At 42.3% G+C, this 26,104-nt stretch overlaps 1 protein-coding gene across 7 annotated transcripts in view; it reads right to left on the minus strand.

Moving 5' to 3' along the window:
* NUMB (NUMB endocytic adaptor protein) overlaps positions 1-26,104 on the minus strand; it is a 145,993-nt gene that overhangs the window by 73,859 nt on the left and 46,030 nt on the right. For 6 of the 7 annotated variants that reach the window (XM_079769161.1, XM_079769163.1, XM_079769164.1 and 3 more), the window contains exon 3: positions 655-739. The exons of the other annotated variant lie outside the window; for it this stretch is intronic. The gene's annotated coding sequence lies outside the window, so the exon portion shown is untranslated. The remainder of the gene's footprint in view (positions 1-654; positions 740-26,104) is intronic. 7 annotated transcript variants of the gene reach the window in all.

Genomic DNA, 26,104 nt, shown 5'->3' on the forward strand with positions numbered 1-26,104 from the left:
CTCTTTGTAGTTCTCATACATACAATACCCTTGTACATGTGAGACCTATAAGCAGTTGCCCAGTTTGCGTTACAACAGATCTGAACTCAATCAAATGTATGATTTTCTTTAGGTTTACCTTATTCAAATTTAATTTTCGTTCATGTAAGTTTTGTGATATCTTATATTGCCTCTTAAATTTGGCTTTATCCAAATTTCCTACACAGAATTAGAAATAATGATCATGTTTTACTAGTTGCTAGATGATAATACTGGGTACCAGGCACTATTAAAAGTGCTTTCTACATATTAAATCATTTAATCTTAACAGCAACCCTATCAGATGTATAAGACTGCTATCATCATTTTACAGATAGGAAAACTGAGGTATAAAAAATTTTGTTAACTTTCCCAATGTCACACAAGTAAGTGGAGAAATTTAGGGACTCATGCCCAGACTCAAATGCAGAGTTTCAGACCCTTAATTACTATGTTATACTATATTTAAAAGATATAAAATTATTATGGATAAAGAAACTCACCATTAAAAATGTATCAGAAAAAGTTAAACAACAGCTAAACAATATTGGTATCAATATAACTTATCATAGGTTGATATTTCACAGTTATTTAAAAGATTCATGCCCATGATTAAGAGTTTGAAGTTGGACAGACCTGTCTCTGAATCTTGGTTGTGCCCTTTACAAGCTGTGTGACTTTGGACAAGTTTCGTAACTTCACCAAGCCTCAGTTTCCTCATCTGTAAAATGAGAATAATAAAAATCTCACAAAATTGTTGTAACATAATTATTGCTACATTACACTAAGATGGTAACTAAATAAAATACAGGAAACAAAATTAAAAGAGGAGGTTCTCAAATTTCCCCAGAAAACAGGACTTTATTATAATACTAGTGGCCCGGTGAACGAAATTCGTGCACATTAAAAGCGAATTACAGGAAATATTTTAATATTGCTATTTGCCCTTTCTCTATAATAGAAGTGTCAGAGATGAAAGAAAATTAGTAAAACGTATATGAAAATCTTCCTCCTGTCAGAGTCTGGGGCGCGCCGCGGGACCCAGAATCAAGTCCTTGCCCACCCACGTGCGCTTTGAAATCGCGCAAGACCCAGATGCAACTGGCCCCACCCCCGTCAAGCCCCACCGGGCAGGGGGCACAGCCTCAGGTCCCCCGTCAAGCCCTGCTGGGCGGGGGGTGCAGCCTCAGGACCCCCAGCACATGCCAGGTGGGGGGGTGCGGCCTGAGGTCCCCTGGCCCAGGGTGAAGGGCGTGGCCTGAGGTCCCCTGGCCCAGCACCATGGTGGGGGGCACGCCCTAAGGTCCCCCGTCAAGCCCTGCCAGGCGGGGGGCATGCCTTGAGGTCCTCCGGCCCAGCACCAGGGGGCATGCCTTGAGGTCCCCCGTCAAGCCCGGCCGGGCAGGGGGCACAGCCTGAGGTCACCCAGGCCAGCGCTGGGGCATGGGGGTGCGGCCACAGGTCTCCAGGCCCGGGGCAAAGGGTGTGGCCTGAGGTCCCCCAACCCAGCACCAGGGCGGGGGGCGAGCCTTGAGATCCCCTGTCAAGCCCCTCTGGGCAGGGGGGGCACAGAAGCCTCAAGTTCCCCGCCCCGGCCCGGCTCCACGCAGCCTCAGGTCCCTGCTGATCACTCGTTATGGGAACCCCATCTCCGCTGTGGGTGCAGCCATCTTGTGTTACGGGAACCCCACCTCCATTGTGAGTGCAGCCATCTTGCGTTATGGGAACCCCACCACCACCCTGGGTGCAGCCATCTTGTGTTACGGGAACCTCGCCTCTGCTGTGGGCATAGCCATCTTGTGATGGTTAATTTGCATATTACCTCTTTATTATATAGGAAGGACTAGAGGCCCAACGCACAAATTTCGTGCAAGAGTAGGCCTTCCTTCCCCCGGCTGCTGGCACTGGCTTCCCTCCGGCACCTGGGACCCAGGCTTCCCTCGCAGCCCTGTCTTTGTCCAGAAGGACATCAGGCCTAATTAGTATATATATATATTTTTTTATTATAGATAACAAAGATGACTACTGCAAGTCATTGCAGCAAACTAGAAGAGCCACACACTAATGTAGAACCACAATCTCCTCTAATTCATAACAAATAATTCTCCTAGATCAGTGGTCGGCAAACTGCGGCTCGCGAGCCACATGCGGCTTGCGAGCCGCTATTTGCCGCTCTGTTGACTAATGAGTTTGCCGACCACTGCTAAGACATTACCCTTACCCAGAAGTTTTGAGTTCAGGTTAAAGACATTAGTACATTATTAAAATGTTTTTTAAGTGTTTTTCCCTAAGGCAGTGGTCGGCAAACTCATTAGTCAACAGAGCAGCAAACCGCGGCTCGAGCGCCGCATGTGGCTCGCGAGCCGCAGTTTGCCGACCACTGCCCTAGATAAAAGTCAAATGCCTAGAGCAGTGGTCGGCAAACTCATTAGTCAACAGAGCCAAATATCAACAGTACAACGATTGAAATTTCTTTTGAGAGCCGAAAACTGACTTCTGCGCACGGGCCACGAAGTTTCAATCGCACTGAACATGCACGCCCGCCCACATGTTGCATTTTGTGGAGGAGACAAACTCAAGGGGCCAAAGAGTCGCATGTGGCTCGCGAGCCGCAGTTTGCTGACCACTGGCCTAGAGGTAAACTACTGGATCTTGGAATATAAAATACCGTATGTACATATAGAAAGAGACAAACAGATAAGACATTGTTGTTTGTTCACAACAACTCCCACAAATCCCATTCCACACATATCCTTTTTAAGACCAGCAGTATTCAAGAAGCTCAAAACAGGAAGAAGCAATTCCCAGCATTGGTAGAAGCAATTTTTATGAGAGAAAACCAGAAAGAAACAGACATGTCATCCAAGTATGGTAGAAATATCATTACCACTGAAGAGTGATTATGTCTATCATACCTGACATTTTACTAGTCAAAACAACTTAAACAATCATTAATGCTGTCTTTAGAATCTCAACCCAATAATTTTAAAATAAAAAATCACGTTTCTACCAATGCCTGCATTTACCAGTAATATACCTATTTGTAATAAGGCTAGGTGTTTCTTTGAAGGTGATGATTTTAGAAATATACTATAAAAATCTTTTGAAAATGAAAAAATAGAAATAATATTTTATAAAAAATCCTATAGGATAATTGTTAATTGGCTCATCAATACTATTATCAAGGTGAGTTTTTATTAATATCACCAGTCCAATGATGGAGAGACACATAGACTGGTTGCCTCCTGCACACCTCCTAACAGGGGCTAGGGATCAAACCTGCAACCCAGGTACATGCTCTTGACTGGGTATCAAACCTGAGATCCTTTGGTATGCAGGCCGACATTCTAACCACTGGTCAGGGCCTCACCATTCCTAGCTAATGGAATAAGACAAGAAAATAAAAGATATACAGATTGGGAATGAAGAGATAGAACTGTCTTTGTTCACAAATATGATATGGTTGTCTATGTAGAAAATTAAAAGAATTACCAAAACAAACAAAAAACCCCACACAAACACCTCCTGGAACTAATAAGCAATTATAACAAGGTTGCAGGATATAAGGTTAATATAGAAAAGTCAATTACTTTCCTATATACCAGCAATGAACAAGTGGAACTTGAAATTAAAAACATTTACATTAGCACCTAAAAAATTAAATATTTAGGTATAATTTAGGGCAAATCTAACAAAATATGTACAAGATCTATATGAAAAACTACAAAACTCTGAAGAACAAAGTCAAAGATGAACTAAGTAAATGGAGAGATATTTCATGTTCATAGATAGGAAGACTTACTATTGTCGAGATATCAATTCTTTCCTATTTGATCTACAGGTTCAATACAATTCCACTCCAAATCCCAGCAAGTTATTTTGTGGGTATTAACTCATTCTAAAATTAAAGCCCCACATAAATACAGTTAACTGATCTTTGACAAAAGAGCAAAGACAATACAATTGGGGGAAGGGGGACAGTCTTTTTACAACTGTGGCTACAGCATCCTTGTTGAAGGAAGGGTAAGATATGAGGTCAGAAAGAAAGCCAAGTGCTTCATAGGGTTTCATGGGATATTGCAAGTACTGTGGTTTCTATTCCTAGTAAGATTAATGCCACTGGAGAGTTCTGAGCAGAGGAATAATGAGATTTATATTTTTAAAGGATCACTTTAGCTACTGCATTATAAACAGACTAGAGGCCCGGTGCATGGATTCATGCACCGGTGGGGACCCTCAGCCTGGCCTTCGCCCTCTCACAATCCGGGACTCCTCAGGGGATGTCAGACTGCCAGTTTCGGCCCAATCCCCACAGGTCTGGCCTGGTAGTAGGGCGCAAAGCCTGGGCAGGAGCCAGGGAGGAGCCCAAGCCCGGGCCAGGCACCGCGCAGCTCCCGCTCATCCCAGCCCCACTGTGCCTGCCTGCCTGCCTGCCTGCTGCAGCTCGGTAGCACTGTTGCGAAGGCAGGAGAGGCTCGCGCCACTGCCACTGTGCTTGTCAGCCATGAGCCCGGCTTTGGGCTGAGCGGTGCTCTCGCTGTGGGGGCGCACTGACCACCAGAGGTAGCTCCTGTGTTGAGTGTCTGCCCACTGGTGGTCAGTGTGCATCATAGCGACCAGTCGACCGGTTGTTCAGTCAACCAGTTGCTTAGGCTTTTATATCCTATACTAGAGGCCCGGTGCACAAAATTCGTGCACGGGGCGGGGGGGTCCCCTCAGCCCAGCCTACACCCTCTCCAATCCAGGACATCCTTCTCACAATCTGGGACCACTGGATCCTAACTGCTCACCTGCCTGCCTGCCTGATCGCCCCTAACTGCCCCCCCTGCTGGCCTGGTCACCCCCAACTGCCCCCTCACTGGCGTAGTTGCCCCCAACTGGCCCCCCTGCCAGCCTGGTTGCCCCTAACTGCCCCCCCCCCGCCGACCTGGTCGCCCCTTAGTGCCCCCCATGCCGGCCTGGTCGCCCCCAACTGGTTGCCCCACGCAGTCTGCTGTTCAGTCGTTTGGTCGCCCCTCACTAACTCCCCTGCCGGCCTGGTCGCCCCACGCAGCCTGCTGCTCGGTCGTTGGTCGCCCCTCACTAACTCCCCTGCCGGCCTGGTCGCCCCATGCAGCCTGCTGCTCGGTCGTTGGTCGCCCCTCACTAACTCCCCTGCTGGCCTGGTCGCCCAATGCAGCCTGCTGCTGAGCCAGTAAGGAGGGAATATGCTAATTGACTGCCCCACCCTCAAAGATGGTGGCCCCCACAGCCACAAGATGGCGGCGCCTAGTCCCCTCAGCCCCGCCGGGGCAGCAGGCACGCGGCAAGGCCAGGCCTGCCCCCAGGTGGGCCCGACCACTCCGTGAGCCTGCCTCCGGAGTCTCCCAGTCCCCTCAGCTCTCCAGCCATCCAGGGCCAGCCCGAGGCGCAGGCAAGCCTCGGATGGCGGCTGCCCAGCCACCCAGGGCCGCCCGAGGCTCATGTAACCAGGACCGGCCGAGGCTTGCGCTGCAGGCAGTGGCAGCAGCAGAGATGTGATGGGGCATCGCCTTCCCCTGATCGCCGGGTCGCCTCCCACCCCTGAGGGCTCCCAGACTGTGAGAGGGGTCAGGCCGGGCTGAGGGACCCCCCCTCCAGTGCATAAATTTGGTGTATAATTGTATAACATTACAAAAAGCCACCATTTATTGAATATATTTACCAATTAGCTAACTTAATCCTTCTATTATCACTTCTTTTAGTAGTATTTAACACATAAGAAAATTCAGGTTCAGAGATATTAAGTAACTGATGCAAAATTACACAGCTAGCCCTGACCGGTGTGGCTCAGTGGATAGAGCGTCGGCCTGCGGACTGAAGGGTCCCGGGTTCGATTCCAGTCAAGGGCATGTACCTTGGTTGCAGGCACATCCCCAGTGGGGGTGTGCAGGAGGCAGCTGATTGATGTTTCTCTCTCATCAATGTTTCTAACTATCCCTCTCCCTTCCTCTCTGTAAAAAATCAATAAAATATATATATTTTTAAATTACTCAGCTAATAAATAGGCTGACATTTAAATTCAGGTTTATCTGAATCTAAAGCCAATTCTTCATATTGTCACTAATCAACCTCAGTACCTAATTTAAAGCCTTGCCTACAAAAGGCACCTAACATATTTGTATTGAATAAATAACTAGATTTAAAAAGTTAACTGTCTTGGGACTGAAGGTAAATTAGAATCAGACTTAATGATCTGATCAGAATTGAAAGATACAGGAAAAGAGATAAGAAAATCCTCAATAAGGCTTACAAAGCTTGGCATAATTTAGCCAATGCCTATCAGGCAGGCCATCCACACTGGCCTTCTTGGATGCCTTAAACCTTCCATGCTTCTTTTCTCCTAAAAGTTGCTAAAACATAGTTCTAGAACCTCTTACTTTTCCCTAAGTTAATTCCATTCATCCTTCAGAGCTATGCTCAAATAGCACTTCTTCAAGGTAACTGTACTTGACTACCTCCTATCACTTGAACTAATTTCTGAAATAAGCTCACAATACCCAACACTTCTTTACTTATCAGAATATAAATAAACTAGAGGCCCAGTACACAAAATTCATGCACAGGTAGGGTCCCTAGCTGCTGCTGGCCAAGGGCGCCTCCCTTCCCCTTGCCACCTGCCGCTGCTGCCGTCAGCCCCGCCCCCTGGTCAAACTCCTGGTTCAACTCCCAGTTGAAATCCCAGTCAAGGGTACAACTTGCATATTAGGCTTTTATTATTTAGGATATGTACTTAGTACCTCTCTTCCCTATAAGAATATAAGCTGCATGAGGGCAGGATCCTTATATGTCAAGTTCATTGCAATAATTAATATATGCTTTAAATTATTTATAATTCTTATTATAAATTATTAATATTTAATAAATACTTTATAATAAAAGCCTAATATGCTAAGTGTCCGGTCATCCAGTCATCCGTTGAGCCAATCAAAGCTCAATATGCTAATAATATGCTAAGGCCGCTCAATGCTTGCTATGATGTGCACTGACCAGGGGGCAGACAGTCGACCGGTAGGTTAGTTTGCTGCCGGGGTCCGGCTGATTGGGGCTGAACAAGATGGGCCAGACACGCCCTGCAGCCCTCCCACGATCCCTCCCTGGCTGGCCAACCTCCCACGTCCCTCCCCGGCCCCGATCATGCACTGGTGGGGTCCCTCAGCCTGGCTTGCGCTCTCTTACAATCCAGGACTCCTCAGGGGATGTCGGAGAGCCAGTTTCGGCCCAACGGCAGAATGACCAGTCACTATGATGTGCACTGACCACCAGGGGGCAGACACTCAATGCAGGAGCTACCCCCTGGTGGTCAGTGCACTCCCATAGGGGGAGTCCCGCAAAGCCAGAACCTGGGCTCACAGCTGGCGAGTGCAGCGGCGGTGGCAGGAACCTCCCCACCTCCGCAGCAACGCTAAGGATGTCTGACTGATGGCTTAGACCTGCAAGCGGGCCTAAGCCATCAGTTGGACATCCACCAAGGACTCCCGGACTGCGAGAGGGTGCAGGCAGGGCTGAGGGACCTCCCTGAGTGCACGAATTTCATGCACCAGGCCTCTAGTATTTAATAGTAAGTAAAGGCAGCCAGTGTGTCTCAATGGTTGAACATTGACCTATGAACCAGGAGGTCATGGTTCGATTCCCTGTCAGGGCACATGCCCAGATTGCAGGCTTGATCCCCAGTAGGGGGCATGTAGGAAGCAGCCTACCAATGATTATCTCTCATCTCTCTTTCCCTCTCCCTTCCTCTCTGAAGTCAATAAAATATATTTTTTTTAAAAAGTAAAGACGGCCATTATAGATTATCACAGAGTAGATTATATCAGACCAATTATCCTGGCTTTCTTAACAATAAAAACTGGATTTAAAAACTAAATTAACAAACAAAGAAAGCAGCCAGCATGCGAGAAGCTAAAATACCAGAGAAAAAGGAAATGCAGAGTTAAGTCTGACAGTCTCCATTACTTTTTCCTTTTGAGGCAACTAGCTGCAGACTAGAGTTTTTGGCAATCTCACAGGACTGCAGAGACAGAGATTAGAGTTCAGGATTTAGCGAGACAGGCAGGATTTGAGGGGCTAAGATTCCAGAGGAAAGTCACCACAGAAAAGTGAGCCTGGACATTCTGTACTGCTCTTCCCTTCAGGGTATTTACTGAATCCTAACCTGCATGGGGGTGCGAGGCCAAAAGTACCTATTTTGAAGCAAAAAAGGTAAGCAGAACTTTTGGTAGCCTCACAGTGCTAGGAAAAGAAAAATTACAGTTCAGGGCCTGCCAAGAAGAGAGGCCCTGGCAAACACCCCAGGATTCCATTTGATGCCTCTGAAAGACAACACTCTTGGAGTAAGGGGAAACTGGATTTAAATCAGCCCTTAAGAAGTCTAAAACAAAGACTCAAGTCATCTCAAGCCTGTATTGGATCAAGGTCATCTGCTCCTACTTTTAACTACCACCAGAAGAAAATTAAATCCTCTCTAGAGAACAATATCATCATCAAGACCCTCTATAACTTCTTATACACAATGTCTGACATTGATTTTTTTTAATTACCAGGAATGTTATGAGACATGACCAAATGACTAAAAGTCAAGGAAGAAAGCATACAATAGAAAAAGACCAAAAGGGGATCCAGATATTGTAATTATCTGACACAGACTTTAATATGTGATTGATATGTTTAGAAAAGCAGATGGCAAAATGAGAATTTCACCAAGGAACTGGAATCTATAAAAAAATAAATGAAGATTCTAGAATTTTCAAAATACATAATATGAAATTATTAAACAGATGCTTATAACAGCAGATTGGACACTAAATGAACTAGAAAACAGAAATTATCCAGATAAAGTACAGAGGGGGAAAAAGAAGGAAAATACAGAAAAGTACATAAAAAATACTGGATGCAGAAAAAGATCTAACATACAGATATCCAGAATCCCAGAAGAAAGTGAAAGAGTGGGGTAGAATTAATATCTTGACAAGACACCAAGCTACAGATTAAGAGGGTCTAGGGAACTTAAGCATCTCAAAATACAAAGAAAATCACAAAGAAGCATTATTGAAAGCTGATGAAAATTAAAGGTATTGCTTCTCTAACAAAAACAATTGAATCAGAAGACAATGGGATGATGAAAGAAAATAAATGCCAACCTAGAATTCTATGTCCAATAAAAATATCCTTCAAAAATAAAGACCAAATTTAAAAATGCTTTCAGACAAAAAACTACCAGTAGATTCACACTAAAAAATTAGGAATTATCTATGAAGAAAATAATCTCATATGAAAGCATCCTACCTAATAATAGACAAATATGCAAATTGACCGCACCTTCGCTACGCCCAAGCCACGCCAAGCCCACCAGCCAATCAGGACGAGTATGCAAATTACCCAACCAAGATGGTGGTTAATTTGCATATCAAGACAGCGTAGAAAGAAGCCAAGAGCTGCAGAAGGGAGCAAAGCTGCCAAGAAGCAAGCAAGCCAGGGGGAGGAGAAGGGAGGAGCGGAGGCAGGGCAGGGGAGAAGGAAGGAGAGCAGGCAGGCTGGCGGAGAAGGCGGGGCGGGGGAGAAGGGAGGAGAACAGGCGGGGCCGGGGGAAAAGGGAGAAAAGCAGGCGGGCTGGCGGAGAAGGCGGGGCGGGGTAGAGTGCAGCAGGAAACCCTATTGCAGGATTCTTCCTGCAACGGGAACGCTAGTGGTAATATAAGAAAGAATCAAGAATACTAGAAAGAGGAAATATGCGACTAAAATTCAATAACTAAAACGAAATAAAATTACAACAAAGTGGAAAGATAAAAGGGAAATGATGAATGGAATGAAAGGGCTGTAAGGTACTTGTATTATCCAGACAATAGCAGTAATCTATGTACAATATGGCCATACTTCCTCCCATTCCTTATGCACACTCCTTTACAATGTGACTTTGCTACTCCTCATATAAAGAATATTTCTCTGGCTCTTGAATGAAGGTTTAGTCATGTGACTTGCTTTGGCCAATAGGGCATTAGAAATGTCATCAGGGACTAGATGGATTTATCTTTTCTCGATACTCTTAGAACTTTCAGCCATCAGTTGAATGAATCTGTCTGCTGGAAAGGCCATGTAGAAAATAGACTCCCTTACCCCTACGCTGGCCAAAAGCCTGCCAACCAATAAACATATGAGTGAAGTTATTCTATATCTGGTCCCAGCCAAATCACTGTCAGATCACAGAGATCAATATAGCCCAAGCCAAACTGCCAATCCAGATAATCATGAGCTATTATGTGATTTATTTTAAGCCATAAGCTTTTTATGAAACAAAAACTATCTGATACAGAGCTAATATATGTAGGTAGATAAGGGGTTCCCAAATAAGGTTGACTTTGCTTCTCAGGGGTCACATAGCAATATCTGAAGACATTTTTGGTTATCAAACTGGGTGAACACTACTGGTATCTAGTGAGTAGAAAGGCCAGGAATACTGCTAACCATAGTAGAAGGCCTCCACAACAGAAAATTTATTCAGTCCAAAATGTTAACAGTGCCAAGTAAAGCATGCTAGAACAAGGCAGGCTTGAGAACAATCTTATCCAAAAGAACTTTCTGCAATGAGAAAATGTTCGATATCTGTAGCCACTAGCCACATTTGGCTAGTAAGCACCTGAAATGTGGTTAATTTGACAGAGGAACTAGAGTTTTTATTTTATTTGTTTTAATTAATTTAAATAGCCACATATAGCTAGTGGCTTCTGTATTGGATAGCACAGCTCTAAAATTTAGATGCTAATGTTTCTAAGAATAGTGAAATTAGGTTGGATAACGATGGTAACAATGAGTTTTGATAAAGTTAAGGCCCATAGTCACTTGCTATAAATAAATATTCTACTTTGTTTCAATATCTATAAATTCTAAAATGTACTATTCTGATAATAAACTGAAAAAAATTTTTAATAAATTTACCAGATCCTGCAAAAAACAATTATTCATGACATAATGGCTAACAACCTTAACTAGAGGGCTTTTCTAGATTATTAGTATGAAAGCCCTAGGAATTTCCTATTTTTTTTTTTAAGTTTAAAGTGATTTGAGAACTGCTGCATTGTAGAGGCCTTCAAGTTTTACCAAATGAATAGTTTTTAATCAAATCATTCAGTCATTTAAATATTATTTTACTGTGCTACTCCCCTGCAACAGTTCACTATCCTTTCTTATCCTCTTTTCTACCAACACCCTATCCACCATAAGAGAAGTTGATCCAATGCTGGTACAATTCCACAGACTTTTTTCTTTAACTTGTCAGCATTAAGTAGGTCAGTTTTCTGCTCTAGTGCGTGTTTGGCAATAGGTTTTCTTACTAGAATACAGTGCCTGGTAAGCACATACCACAAATAAAAAAGACTAAATAACTCTCCTAAGAGAAGAACAGGCTGCCTGATCTCTAGAAGAAAATCCCTGCATCTTAACTAAATACTACCAGAAAATTCTGACAGAAAACAAAATGAAACAAAAATAAAGAAGATTCCAATTCAAAATGTGTTCTATATGGTGAAGTCTAAAGTTTTTAAGGTCTTCAGTATCTAGCAACCCACAAAGATTTTGTTGGGACTATGATAAGTGCTCAGCCAAATTCTAATCACTGAGATTATACTTTTTCTTTTTAAAGGTGATAAGGGACACACAATCTATCAGATGTTTTGTTAAGAATTCTAATAGAAGAAACCTTACCACTAAAACTAAAATTCTGGAAAACCTCTCCCTTGTAAACTATGACTTCCCGTGAGAAAAAAAAATTTTAAGTCATAAATAACTTTAAAATTTTAATGATTGTATTATAGCAGAAAGAAAATCTGGTAGAAGTTTATTAGAATAAATGATACACATTATTAAGTTATTGTTATTTCTTTAAAAAATCAGTACCGTCTATTGTGAGTCTGACAACTCAGTTTTATGTTTTTAATCATTTGTAAATCAAATATTAAAGAAGAAACTTGACAGATACACATTCAGCCAGTTAATGTATTTCACATCAGATCAAAAGTTCCTGCAGGGGCAAGATTAATATCCCCTATTAAGAAAGTGATTCAAATAAAAAAAATTTTTAAATGGTTGAAACAACGTATCTATTGGATTTGTTTTCCAGAAAATTCCAAGAATTTTGACAAATCCTAGAAGAATAAAATGTAAAGCTTACCAAACCAGATCACTAAATGAGGTAACTATAGAACATATTCACTAGAAATAAATTACATAAAAAAACCAAAGCAATGTGTTGTGACCAATTTTCACATTGTTATAAAATAAGCTGACAATCACTTTACCATATTGCACTCATTGTTAAAAATCAAAATAGTAAGAAATATAGAAAATTCCAGATATAATATAAATTCCAGGAAAAAGATAGAAACTCATTCATCTTTACTTAAAACTGAAAGAAATGCACTGAGACTTATTTTTATTAAGAAAAGGAGTTTCTCTTAGTCAAAAAGCTAACCACTCTCTTCTCCACTGCCAGATATTAAAAAGTAGATAAAATCAAATTTAAATGAGTAAAAATTTTTATATCTGAACTAGTGGCCCGGTGCACAAAATTCGTGCACATTAAAAGGGAATTAACTAGAGGAAATATTTTAATATTGCTATTTGCCCTTTCTCTATAATAGAAGTGTCAGAGATGAAAGAAAATTAGTAAAATGTATATGAAAATCTCCCTCCTGTCAGAGTCTGAGGCGAACCATGGGACCTAGAGTCAAGTCCCTGCCTACTACCAGCACGTGCTTCGAAAACACAGGAGACCCAGACCCGGCCAGCACCACCCCCGTCAAGCCCCTCTGGATGGGGGGTGCAGCATGAGGTCCCCCAGCCCAGCGCCGGGTGGGGACCATGGTCTGAGGTCCCCTGTCAAGCCCTGCCGGGCAGGGGGTGCAACCTGAGGTCCCCCGTCAAGCCCTGCAGGGCAGGAGGCACAGGCTGAGATCCCTTGCCCCCGGCCAGGCACCAGGCAGCCTCAGGTCCCTGCTGTTCAGTCGTGACATTACGGCATCCCAGCTAGTTTGCATATTCCTCTATTAGACTAGAGGCCCAGTGCATGATTGAATCATGCACATGTAGGGTCTCCTACACGCTTTCGCTTTCGATCGCAGGGGAGCTGGGTGCACCAGGCCTTTCGGAAGCCTCCGGCGCGGCTGAGGCTTCTGAAAGGCCTGGTGCCGGAGCAGACAGGCACCCAGCTCCCCCGCTTTTGATGGTCCGCGGTGGGACATGAGCTCACTGCCCCAGAGACCCCTTCTGTTCCGCAGCACAGCCATGGCGCAGACACTGAGCTCGCGCCGCCAGCGTGGCGTGAGCTCAGCGTCCCGCTGGCCCAATCGGCTACCCCGGCCACCCCAAGTCCCGCCCCCTGCGCCTCCCACTGGCCCAATCGTGGGCATAGCGGAGTGATAGTAATTTACATATTACCATTTTATTAGGTAGGAGGTCAAAATATGCAATGGCTATTTAAAGAAAAAAAAGAGAAAAAAATAGTCCCATCATCATGACCAATTAACAAGTTCTCTTTTATTATATTCTGTTTTTGAACGTACTTACTCCTTGACAAAATGTCATAAAGTTAGCAGATTATATAGTAAAAAACTGAGAGATTGTTTTCAAGACCAACAAAACCACGAAGAAATGTGAGAGGGTGTTGGTTTTTTTCATTTATACATAAAGCAGTTGAAGATAACAAGGTAGCTCATTTGCTACATGGCCCAACTACTTCCATCCATTCGTTCAATTCTAATTCAGTTCCCAGAATTTAGCTGTCTGAAAAGTCCCCAAGATGACTAGGATACCTTTGTGAAGCCTGGAATCATTCTGGAGCTAGTAAGCTAATAATGGCCCACCCTAATATATAAAAACCCAGGGTCCGTAACATCCAAAATGACCGAAGGTCAACCGACCGGAAGTCAGTGCTGGGTTGCCGTGGCGACTGCAACCCAGCACTGATTGCCAAGGGGGCTGCGGATCAGGCCTGAAGAGAGGCCTGGAGAAAGAAGCAGGGTCTGATCCATGGCTTCTCACTTTCTCTGGGGGCCTGGCCAGCAGCCGTTCCTCTTTCTCTCGGGCCTCTGCTGGGGCTGCTGATCAGCCCCGCCTCTCTGATTAGGCCCGTTGATAGGCCCGGAGATGCTGACTTGGCATAGAAACTGACCAATCAGAACCAAATCTGGGTGAAGTGTGAGGAGCCAATGGCTGCCTAGGAGGCAGAGCTTTTGATGCTGACTGGCATAGAAACCGACCAATCAGAACCTATCTGGGTGAACTACAAAGGCAGAACCTAAAGTGGGGGCTGAGGAGGGGTTTTAAGGGCAACAGCTGTTTGGTGTAAGGTGTAAGAAAGCGGTTCAATTTTTTAATGACCAGTTTGGCAGTATAGTGCATATGGTTGGCTATCAGTCCAGATATAGGGATAATGGATTTCTGTCTGCTAAGAGCATCTTCTCCTTATGAAAAAGACTCCCCCCGCCCCATTTAAGCAATCCTATCCTATATAATCTATCTATACTACTAAAAGGGTAATATGCTAATTAGACCGGGTCAACTGGCCATCTTCTGGACGTCCGACTTCCTTCTGGACAAAGCCATGGTGGTGGGGGCTAAAGCAGAGGCCATTAGGGGCGATCAGGCTGGCAGGGGAGGGCAGTTGAGGGCAAGATCAGGTCGGCAGGGGAGGGCAGCTGGGGGTGAGATCAGGCCTGCAGGGGAGGGCAGGCAGGCAGGCAGGTAAGCGGTTAAGAGCCTGCGGTCCCAGGGATCAGGCCTAAACCAGCGGTCGGACATCCCCCAAGGGGTCCCCAGTTGGAGAGGGTGCAGGCTGGGCTGTATAGCTCTTAAACTTATGAAGTGCTAAAACAAGCCCCTCCTCTGAAAACGCGTTAGAAGAGTGGGATAAAGGGCAGATGTAGTTTGAAAAACATTCTAAAATCATTGCTTTGATTTGCTTTTAGAGACAGTAATTTTTGATATTTCACTAAACATGAAAGCAGAATGAGATTTTCGTGTTTATCAAAGTAATTTTTTAAATGTTATCTACTTAAACATCAAAGATCACATCCTTCTTTGAAGCATTCCCCAAACCTCCAAAGCAAAGTCAGATGCTCCCTCCACTGTTTCCCAAACCATTCTTTCTTTCTTTCTTTCTTTTTTTACTAGAGGCCCATTGCACAAAGATTCATGCAATAGGCTTTCCTTCCCCTGGCTGCAGGCACTGGTTTTCCTCCGGCACCCAGGACCCAGGCCTTTGCTCTGGCTGCCACCTTCAGTCTTCATTCCAGCCAGAGCACTGCTCCTGTAGCTCCCTCCACCCCCCGCCCTCCCCCTCATAGCAGGCGTCCCGCCCCACCCGGCCACTCCGTGCCTGTATGCATGCTGCCCAGAGGCCTGGAGCGGCTGGGGGTGGGGCCGCCTCCAGCTTTGTCGGGTTAATTTGCATACTCACTCCTGATTGGCTGGTGGGCGTTGTGAAGTGATGGTCAATTTGCATGTTTCTCTTTTATTGGTGTAGATTTTATTTTTTAATTATTGCCTGAGGATATGTTTTATTGGAGAGAGGAAGAGAGAGGGAGAGAGAAAAACATCGGTTGCCTCCCACATGCACACACACACCCCCCCCCCCCGAATTGGGGATGGAACGTGCAACCTGGGTAAGTGTCCTGCCTGGAAATTGAACCTGAGACCTTTCAGTGTATGAGATGATGCTCCAACTAACTGAGCCACACAAGCTGGGGTCCAAACCACTCTTTAGATAGCATTGTCATAGGAATCATTGCCCTGCACTGTCTATCTTCTTTATAAGACTGAGTCCCTTGAGAACAAAAACTAGATCTTAAGCATTTTGTATTCTTGATACTTATACAGGTCCCAGCACATAGTAGGTCCTCTATAAAATGCTTGTTGAATGTCTACATTCAAACTCTACTTTTCTGCTTATCAGATACACTCACTGCCTTAGGAAACTTTTTAAACCTCTTTCAGCAACAATGGGGACACAAAACCAGTGTGAGGGATTAAAGCACCATGGTATATATATGGCACCAAAAAAGGCTACTTTGCTTTCCTTTTTTTCTCCTGACAGTACATCATAAAATTAAAGAGCCCTAGCTGGTTTGGCTCAGTGGACAGAGAGTCAGCCTGCAGACTAAAGGGTCCCAGGTTCAATTCCCGTTAAAGGCACATGCCGGGGCTGCAGGCTCGATCCCCAGTGGGGGGTCTGCAGGAGGCAGCCGATTGATGATTCTCTCTCATCGTTGATGTTTCTATCTCTCTCCCTCTCCCTTCCTCTCTGAAATCAATAAAAATATTTTCTTTAAAAAATTAGAAAAACTCATCTCCTTAAAGAGAACTGAAATGCTTAAAATGAACTGCACAGACAATAACCTTGCAGAAATTTAAATTAAAAAAAAGATCTGCCCTGGCCAGGTAGCTCAGTTAATTGGGACATTGTCCCATACACCAAAAGGCTGCAAGTTTGATTCCCAATCAGGGCACATACATATGCTAGGTTTCAAGTTCGATCCCAAGTTGTGGTGCGTATGGCAGACAACTGACCAATGTTTCTCTCTCATGTGGCTGCTTCTCCTCTCTCTCTCTCCCCACTCCCCTTCTTCGCTCTAAAAATCAATAAAAATATATCCTTGAGTGAGGATTTTAAAAAATGTTTTTCTTTAATTTCCAGCTGTGCTTGTTAGGGACTGTAATAAAACCACTAATTTTTTCTAATAGTGAAGATGCCTTCTCCTGTTTTCAGGCAGCTGTGAACACTGATAATACAGATAACTGGAGTTCTCAAGCTTTAGCATACATGAGAGTCACCTGGAAGGCTTGTTAAGGCACCAACTGTTGGGCCCTGAGGTTTCTGATTGAATAGGTCAGGGAAGAGGCCCGAGAATTTATATTGTTAACAATTCCCAGATGATGCTGGTGATATTGGTCCAGGGGCCACAGTTTAAGAATCATTTATATTCTGACATGAGGGAAAGATTACCTCTTCTTCTCTGAGATTGCAAATATAAAACTAATATAAACTGGAGCTTACTACATGAAGAAAGCTACCTGTCTTAGAAGGTAAAGAGGAAAAGAAAAACAGAGTTGAGAAATAAGAAATAAAACTAAGACAGTCTTTTGAGCCCCTAGTATCTCTACTAAATCAGATTTGACTCTGGATTATTCAATTACTTGGGCCAATAACTCTTTTTCCCCCTTAAACTGGGTTTCTGTCACCTGAACTATTAGAGTCCTAACTAAAAATGTGGGGAGTAGAAGGAGTGGAAGAGATGACTGCATGAGGCTCTAATAACACATAGACATCCATAATACTAGCTGAAACAGCAAACGTTTAGATAAGATTACGTTTTGGCTATAACCTATAATCTGAAAGAAGTTACCACAATATTTAAATAATAAAAATAAAAGAAGTTACCATATTTTGTGGTTTCTTGGAAATTGATTTCCTGGCTACAATTTGTGACCAAAACCCTTTTCAAAAGTTTACAAGTAAGCTTTAACAGATACCCCAGGAGATTAGACAGTTGTGCCTTAGTATTTAACCTAGTTTAGCTTGATTAGTTGTTGTTTACAGTGAGCACAGATCTCTTGTCGAGCCACACAGTGTCATAAAAATTATTTAGCCTGTAATATCAGTAATTAAAATGTGTGCTTTATCGCTCTATTCACTTATTTTAATCTCTCTACTACATGAAGATAATCTGATAAATATGTCCAGCAGGTAGAAATTCACAAGAGAACCAGATTTAGAAGCCATCTACACTGATTTGACAATCAAAGTCAGGATTAGATAGTCTGCCAAAAGAAGATGTGCAAAAATCCTTAACCTGGTTCATGCATGAGTTTCAGTGGAGTGGGTGGAGGAGTGGTGTCTATAAAGTTCCAAAACTGCAGGTAAAGTTCAATAGACATGTGCATTCTTCTGATAAGAGGAGTCATTACCCAAGTCCTATTCTGAAAGGAGGACAAGACCCCCAAAAGGGTTAAGAACTACTGGTGTAAGGAGAGAAAATATTAAAGAAGAGATTTATGAAATGGTGACTTTGGATGATGAATTCACAATTTATAGATGATTATAGAATTGTACATATGAAACCTATATAATTTTATTAACCAATGTCACCCCCAATAAATTCAATAAAAATTTAAAAAGAAAGAAACTTATGAATAACACTTACAGAAGAGAAAATGAAAGGGATTTATCAATTACTAAGTGCCTATGAGAATTGTGTTATGCACATTACATATCATATTGCATTTAATCCTTATGATAACCCTGTGAGATGGGTATTGGTAGCTCAATTTTATAAGAAAACTGAGGCACAAAGAAATTATGCAACTTGACTAAGGCTACGTAGTTATCCAATTTACCATACTGTAGTGGAAGGTAAGATAAAACACTAAAGAATAATTGGGGTATCATTTCATCTCCAATGTTCATCATTTATTTCAGACCAAGCAGTATGTCTGAGAACTAATTATTCAAGTCAAAACTATAAACTTTGGAGATATCAATAAGAACAAAATTATTGCATGCTTAACTGAGGCATTAAATTATTAAATCATCAAATTATTTTCTAAGGCTGTATAAATCTGGAAGCTTGGCAATTTGGCAGACTCTATTAATGCCATTCGAGTCCAAAGCAATCATTCTAGGGGAAAATGTCATTTAAGGATGAAGATTGGGATAAGAGCCAATTTTAGTGTTTGCAACTGCCCTTTAATAAAAGTCTGAGAACCACTGATCTATGCAAGGACGTCTATGATGCCATTAAAAAAAGTAGATCTATATTTATTGATATAATGTACATATGCAGTAGTGTGCTAATAATTTGGCTCTGGATGGAATTGGGCACAAAGAGGGAAGCTGTGATTTGTGGCATTTGCCAACTTCCATGGTATAACTACTGCCATCATAGCTAATATCAAATTATCAATGGTTTGGGCTTGCATAATTCATTAATTATTGGGCCTAGTGAGCCCAGTGTACACCACTTAGGAAGGCATTTAAAAGTATATAAGGTAAAATGGTAATAGCAGTTATCTTTGAGTAGAAAGATTATGAGAATTTTCTTTTCTTTATTGTTTTCTATATTTTAACTAGAGGCCCAGTGCATGGATTCATGCACCAGAGGGGTTCCTCGGCCTGGCCTGTGGGAATCGGGCCGAAACTGGCTCTCTGACATCACCTGTGGGGTCCCAGATTGCGAGAGAGTGGTTCTTGGGTGACACACCCTGGAATTGGCTCCCTCTTCTCTTCTCCCACTATTATGTCACTTTCTCTCTGTATCTGTCTCGCTTCTTTCATCTCACTATACCCTAAGTTTGGCAGTAACTGACGACCTGTGGGCATTTAGCTGCAAAATCCAATTATTTAGCAAACAGGATTTACTTAGCCTGAAATCTAGTCGGGCTGCTCAATGTCAGGCTTCTGCCCAGGGGGAGTCCAGTGGCTGTGGGAACCTCCTTCTTCCCACCTGAGCTGCTTCTTCACCTCCTTCCCTCCCCGGAGGTTGCCAGCTGGCGCCGTCTGCCCAGAAAGAGGAAAGCTGCAGCCGGTTTCCCAGCCTAGAGTGGTAGCAGGAAAATTTGCTGCCTCCACTGGAAATCAGTATTAAGCAGATGGGCCGGTGCGGGCGCCAGACATCAGGGCCACAGCCAGGAGGTCCTACATATAGCATCATTTAGCTAATCAAGTTGAAAAGTTTCTATAAGGGCCAGACCCACGACCTCTGCAATGAGCTAGAGGCCCGGTGGGAGCCAAACCCAAAGTGGGGAGTCAATGGGTTAGAGGCCTAATGCACAAATTCATGCACTGGTGTGGTCCCTCAGCCTGTTCTGCAGGGATCAGGCCGAAACCAGCTCTCCAACATCCCCAAGAGGTTCCAGATTGCAAGAGGGCAGTTCTCAGGTGACGCACCTCAGAATCGGGCTCCCTCATCTCCGGTTCCAGTTGCGTCACCCAAAAACCGCAGCTGCCAAGTCACTGCGGCTCAGGAGCTCCTGCGTTGAGCGTCTGCCTCCTGGTGGTCAGTGTACATCATAGCTACCGGTTGGTCAGTCAAATGGTCAGCCAGTCACTTAGGTTTTATGTATATATAGATTGTTTTGTAATGAACATTCTTATTTTTATAATAAAAAGCTATTAGCATTTTGAAATATAATCAATTTAGATTAGACTTTTTTTTAAAATACATTTTATTGATTTTTTACACAGCGGAAGGGAGAGGGATAGAGAGCTAGAAACATCAATGAGAGAGAAACATTGATCAGCCGCCTCCTGTACACCCTCCACTAGGGACATGCCCGCAACCAAGGTACATGCCCTTGACTGGAATCGAACCCAGGACCCTTCAGTCTGCAGGTCGACGCTCTATCCACTGAGCCAAACTGGTCAGGGCTAGATTAGACTTCTTAATAGTTGCAATTTAGTAGCCCCTCTGGAGAGTATTATGCTAAGCGAAATAAGCCAGGTAGAGAAAGACAAGTATCACATGATCTCACTCATTTGTAGAATCTAAAGAACAAAACAGAATGATGAACAAAATAGATCCAGAGTCATAGAAACATGGAACAGACTGATGAATCTCAGAGGGAAGGCGGGGTGGGTGGTGAAGGCCTGGGGCAAGGAGAGAGGGGCTGGGCTAGAAGGGACCAATGGGGGGGGGGAGGGGAAGGTACATCTGTATTACTTTCAACAATAAAGATAAATTTAAAATAAAATAAAAGTAAAGAGATACCAAACCTCACTCTCAATCACAGAAATGTCAATTAAGACAAAATACTTGCCTAGTATACCCATCAGATTGACAAGACTAAACAGATAACACCAAATGCTGGTGAGGATTAAAGGAAATTGGAACCCTAATACATTGCCATTGGGAGCATAAACTGGGTAATCATTCTGGAAAACAATCTGGCAATATTTACTGAAAATAAGTATATACAATTCCTTTTCCACAATATATACTACAGAGAAACCTTTGCACAAGTTAATAGGGGACATGTATAAGGAGGTTTATAGCAGTACTATTTGTGTTAGCAGTTTCCAAGCCAAACCCAGAAATCCGTTATTAGAAAAATGCATAAGTAAAATGTAGAAATGCATATGCAATGAAATACTATGCAACAGTCAGTAGTTATAAACTAGATTTACACTTATGTTTTAATCTTAAAACAGTGTCGAACAAAAAAGAACTGAGACTCACAGCACAATACCATTCAATCTAAGGTTCACTTTGCATAACTCAAAGCTCATCTTCACAACAAAATTTAAAATCTTTTTGTTTCCAACAGTAATAGTCCAATTTCTGCAGTTGACAAATTTTTCTGAACAGATTAAAATTTCACTATTAACCAACAATATCCCTCTTAGCACAAATAAAGTAAACCTCACATAAATTCCTAAAGTAACTTCAATGACTGATTCCCTATTGTATGGATTCCAAAATAAGAAATGATAACTAAAGCCTGACTGCCGTGGCTCAGTGGTTGAGCGCTGACCTATGAACCAGGAGGTCATAGTTCGATTCCCTGTCAGGCCACATGCCCAGGTTGTGGGCTCGATCCTCAGTGTGGGGCGTGCAGGAGGCAGCCAATCAATGATTCTCTCTCATCATTGATGTTTCTATTTCTTTCTCTTTCTCCCCTTCTCCCTGAAATCAATAAAAATGTATTTTAAAAAAATAAAAAATAAATGATAACTAAAAACAGCAGGAATAGATGCCTTTTACTGAGAGCCTAGATGGCACTGCACTGTACATATATAACCTCTAGTCCTAAAAATCCTGAGCCATAAACACTACACATTAATAAACTTTCTTATAGATTAATTGATTTGTCTAAGACCATACATCTAGTGCAAAGTGTAACTAGGAATAAAATCAAGTCTGTCCACTATGAAGTCCATGCTCTTCCACTCTATCACAATGTACACCCCCCAAAACAAATATAGTAATATCTCTTATTATAGTACCTCCAATGTAGCAGGCACTGTATTAGGTTACTTTACATAAATTATCTCCTTCACTCTTCATAATTACCCTAAATGAAGTCAGGTATTATTGACCCCATTTCACAGATGAGAAAACAAATACTTATAAATTCAATAACTTGTCCAAGGCCCCAAAACTCAAGCAAAGTTTCACCTTGCACAACCAAAAGCTCACCTTCACAACTAAACTTAAAATTCATTTTGTTTTCCACATTATCCAGTAAAATGTTCCTATGTAATTATACATTATACTAAAGTAAAATGAATACACTTTTTTTAAGTTAAATAAATATAAATATTATTTAACCTTAAAAATGAACGAAATTCTGGCACATGCTACAACATAGAATATCCTTGAAGACATTATGTTAAGTGAAATAAGCCAAAAACAAAAAGACAAATACTGTATGATTCCACTTACATAAAGCACCTTTATGACTACCTAGATTAGTCAAATTCATAGACAGAAAGTAGAATGTTGGTTTCCAGGGGCTAACGGAGGGGAAAATAGAAAGGTGTTGTTTAATGATTATAGCATTTCAATTTTGCAAGATGAAGAGTTCTGGAGATTGGTTGTACAACAATGTGAATGTACTTAACATTACTGACCTGTACACTTAAAAATAGTTAGTATGGTAAATTTTATGCTTTGCTATAATCACTTCCTTACTACAAATTTTAAACATTTTTGTTAAACATTTCATACAGAAAGGTACTATATTTGTTAACAATGGGAAGGGGGGAGACATGAACAAGAAGAAAGTCACACAACTTCTGTTTTGCCAAAAACCTGTATAAGTATGAACTGAATGCCATTTTCAACTGAGAATTATTATAATTTTAGAAATAAGAATCTCACCAAAAAATAATGGTAAGTAGGAGAATCACTAATCAAAGAAATATAATTTCTGCCTATAACTATTATTCAAAATTATTTTTACATTTAAAAAATATTCACATAGTCATTTATATTTTTAAAATAATTTTAGAGAGGAAGGGAGGAGAAAGAGATAGAAACATCAATGAGAGAGAATCGATGAGCTGCCTCCTACATGCCCCCTACTGGTGATTGAGCCCACAACCTGGACATGTGCCCTGACCAGGAATCGAACCCTGACCTTCTGGTTCATGGGCTGACGCTGCTCAATCACTGAGCAACACTGGCCGGGCCCAAGTAATTTATGTTTACAAGAGAACCTTCTCATTTACCTCCTTCCAGGGACTGAATGAAGTGCCATAGACTCACACCACTATGTTTGTAATTTCTATAGGGTATTTTTGGAGTTTTGTTTTGGTGGGGGGGTTTTAATATATTTTTATTTACTTCAGGGAGTAAGGAAGAGAGAGAGATAGAAACATCAATGATGAGAGAGAATCATAGCTTGGCTGCCTCCTGCATGCTCCCACTGGGGATCGAGCCCGCAACCTGGGCATGTGCCCTTGACCAGAATCGAACCTGGGACCCTTGAGTCTGCAGGTGGATGCTCTATCCACTGAGCCAAACCGGCTAGGGCTGTTTTTGGAGTTTTTATTGTTGTTTGTTTTAGTTTCAGTCAGAAAGCAGATCTCACTCACTCAAGGAGTTTTTATCCCCTCAAACATAAGTCTTGTAGAATGGAGACAAGATAAAGCAGTGAACAAACCTGACAAAGATGTTATCAACAATTTATCTACTCAGATTTCTTAAAACCAAACGAGGGCTAAAAAAATGCTTAAAACAAAAAAGGCAAGTTAATGGCTTAAATATGTTGTATATATGTTCATATGTTTTGTTAAGATACAATATTTTACACTACCTATAATCATTAATCCCAACCTATGTCTACTGGAAAACATCTCACTTTGTTTTCAAATGCAAAAAACAAAACACAAACAAAATAGCTTTCCCAATTATTGTACCTTTTGAACGAAAATATATTGTTTCATGAATTCAGTCAATTCTGATTATTCACAGTTGAGAACAAGTTACCTTTATTATCACAATATCTGGTTCAGTCATTTCCCACTGCAAAATATCTATCTACCTGTGAGTACTTGGGAAAGAGTACTGAGCCAACTCTGCTTAATTAGGCTAATATGATGTAAATCACCTAGGAATGGGAAAGCACCTCGACAGCAAGAAACTTTTCTGAGTCTAATAGATAATAGACGTTCCCTAGAGCTTATTCCCCAGATATAGTGAATGGACCAACACCCCCATGTAATGCTCAGAGGATTATCTAAAAATATTATTCCATTACACCCAGAAATTAAGTGCCAGCTATATTCAAAACTGTCATAGGCAACTGATATCAATGGTGTGATCAATAAGACAACCAAATATTGGCACTACTTTCTCAAATCTATGTATTGGAAACCAGTTTCCCAAATAATTCTCAAAATTATTAAAACAAAACAAAACAAAATACCCAAGTAGACTTTGAACTAAATAACTAGCTTTTTCTCAAAAACAAACAACCCCAACTACAAATCTTATTTTGTATCTTGTTTATAAGTTCTTGTCTCTACTTCTGATGATAGCAGTATTATTCTTGTTGATAAAAAAAAAATTCAAATGTATTTCACTTCTTCCAGTTTAGGCATCTTACCTTCAGTATCAGACTCTATTAGACAAGAAGAGCACACAAAATTCTTACTGGACTTACACATCATAATTTCCAGTAAATACTCTTTTTCATATAACCATGTTATTTATATTCTTTTTTTATATATATATTTTATTGATTTTTTACAGAGAGAGGAAGGGAGAGGGATAGAGAGCTAAAAACATCGATGAGAGAGAAACATCGACCAGCTGCCTCCTGCACACCCCCTACCGGGGATGTGCCCGCAACCAATGTACATGCCCTTGACCGGAATCGAACCTGGGACCTTTCAGTCCGCAGACCGACGCTCTATCCACTGAGCCAAACTGGCTTCGGCTATTTATATTCTTTCTCTTAAAAGTAATACAACCCTAGCCAGGTGGCTCAGTTGGTTGGAGCATCATCTGTACACTAAAAGATTGTGAGTTCGATTCCTGGTCAGGGCACATACCTAGGTTTCAGGTTCGATCCCAGGTCTGGGCTCATATGGGAAGCAACTAATGGATGTTTCTCTGTTTCTCTCTCTCTGTTTCTGTTTCTCTCTCTCTCTCTCTCTCTCTCTCTCTCTCTCTCTCTCTCTCTCTTCTCTCCCCTTCCCTCCCTCCTTCCCTCCCCCCTTCCTCTCTCTCCAAAATCAATAAAAACCTATCCCCGGGTAAGGATTTTTTTTAAAAAAAGTAAGCCCTGGCTGGTTTGGCTCAGTGGATAAAACATCGGCCTGCAGACTGAAGGGTCCCGGGTTCGATTCCAGTCAAGGGCATATGCCTGGGTTGCAGGCTCGGTCCCCGGTGGGGGGCATGCAGGAGGCAGCTGATCAGTGATTCCCTGTCATTGATGTTTCTATCTCTCCCTCTCCCTTCCTCTCTGAAATAAATATATATTAAAAAAAAGAAAAAGGTTTTCTAAAAAGAAAAAAGTAATACAAACTATGGCAGATTATATTTTCCAAAGATGGCTACAATGGCAGATTCCATCCAATAGCACTTCTTATAATGTGATGTTCATACTCCTCTCTTCAAGTGGTGGGATCTACATCTACCACCCTCCTCTGGAGCTGGGTGGACCTTTATGACTACCTCAACCAATAGAAGAGAGCAGAGAAACACTAGGTGACTTTCAAAACTAAGTCAAATATGCCATGCAAATTTGCCTTGCTCTCTTCTCTGGGAACCCAGCCACCATGCTGTGAGGAAATCAATCAGCCAAAAGGAGAGGTCATGTGTAGGTGTTCTGGCTGACAGCCCAGGCTGAGGTCGTGCCAACAGCCAGCATTAACCACCAGACACTTGAATGAGCAAAACTTCAAATGATTCCAGTTCCCAGCCCTTGAGCCACCCCTACCCTTCCAGCTACTCCACCTCACACCACATGTTGACAGAGACAAGCTGTCCCGACCAAGTGAGCCTTGCACAAATGGCAGATACATGAGCAAAACAGATAACTGGCATGTTTTAAACCACTAAGTTGGAGTGGTTTG

The sequence above is a fragment of the Cnephaeus nilssonii genome (assembly GCF_951640355.1).
Source record: "Cnephaeus nilssonii genome assembly, chromosome: 4".
NCBI lineage: Eukaryota > Metazoa > Chordata > Mammalia > Chiroptera > Vespertilionidae > Cnephaeus > Cnephaeus nilssonii.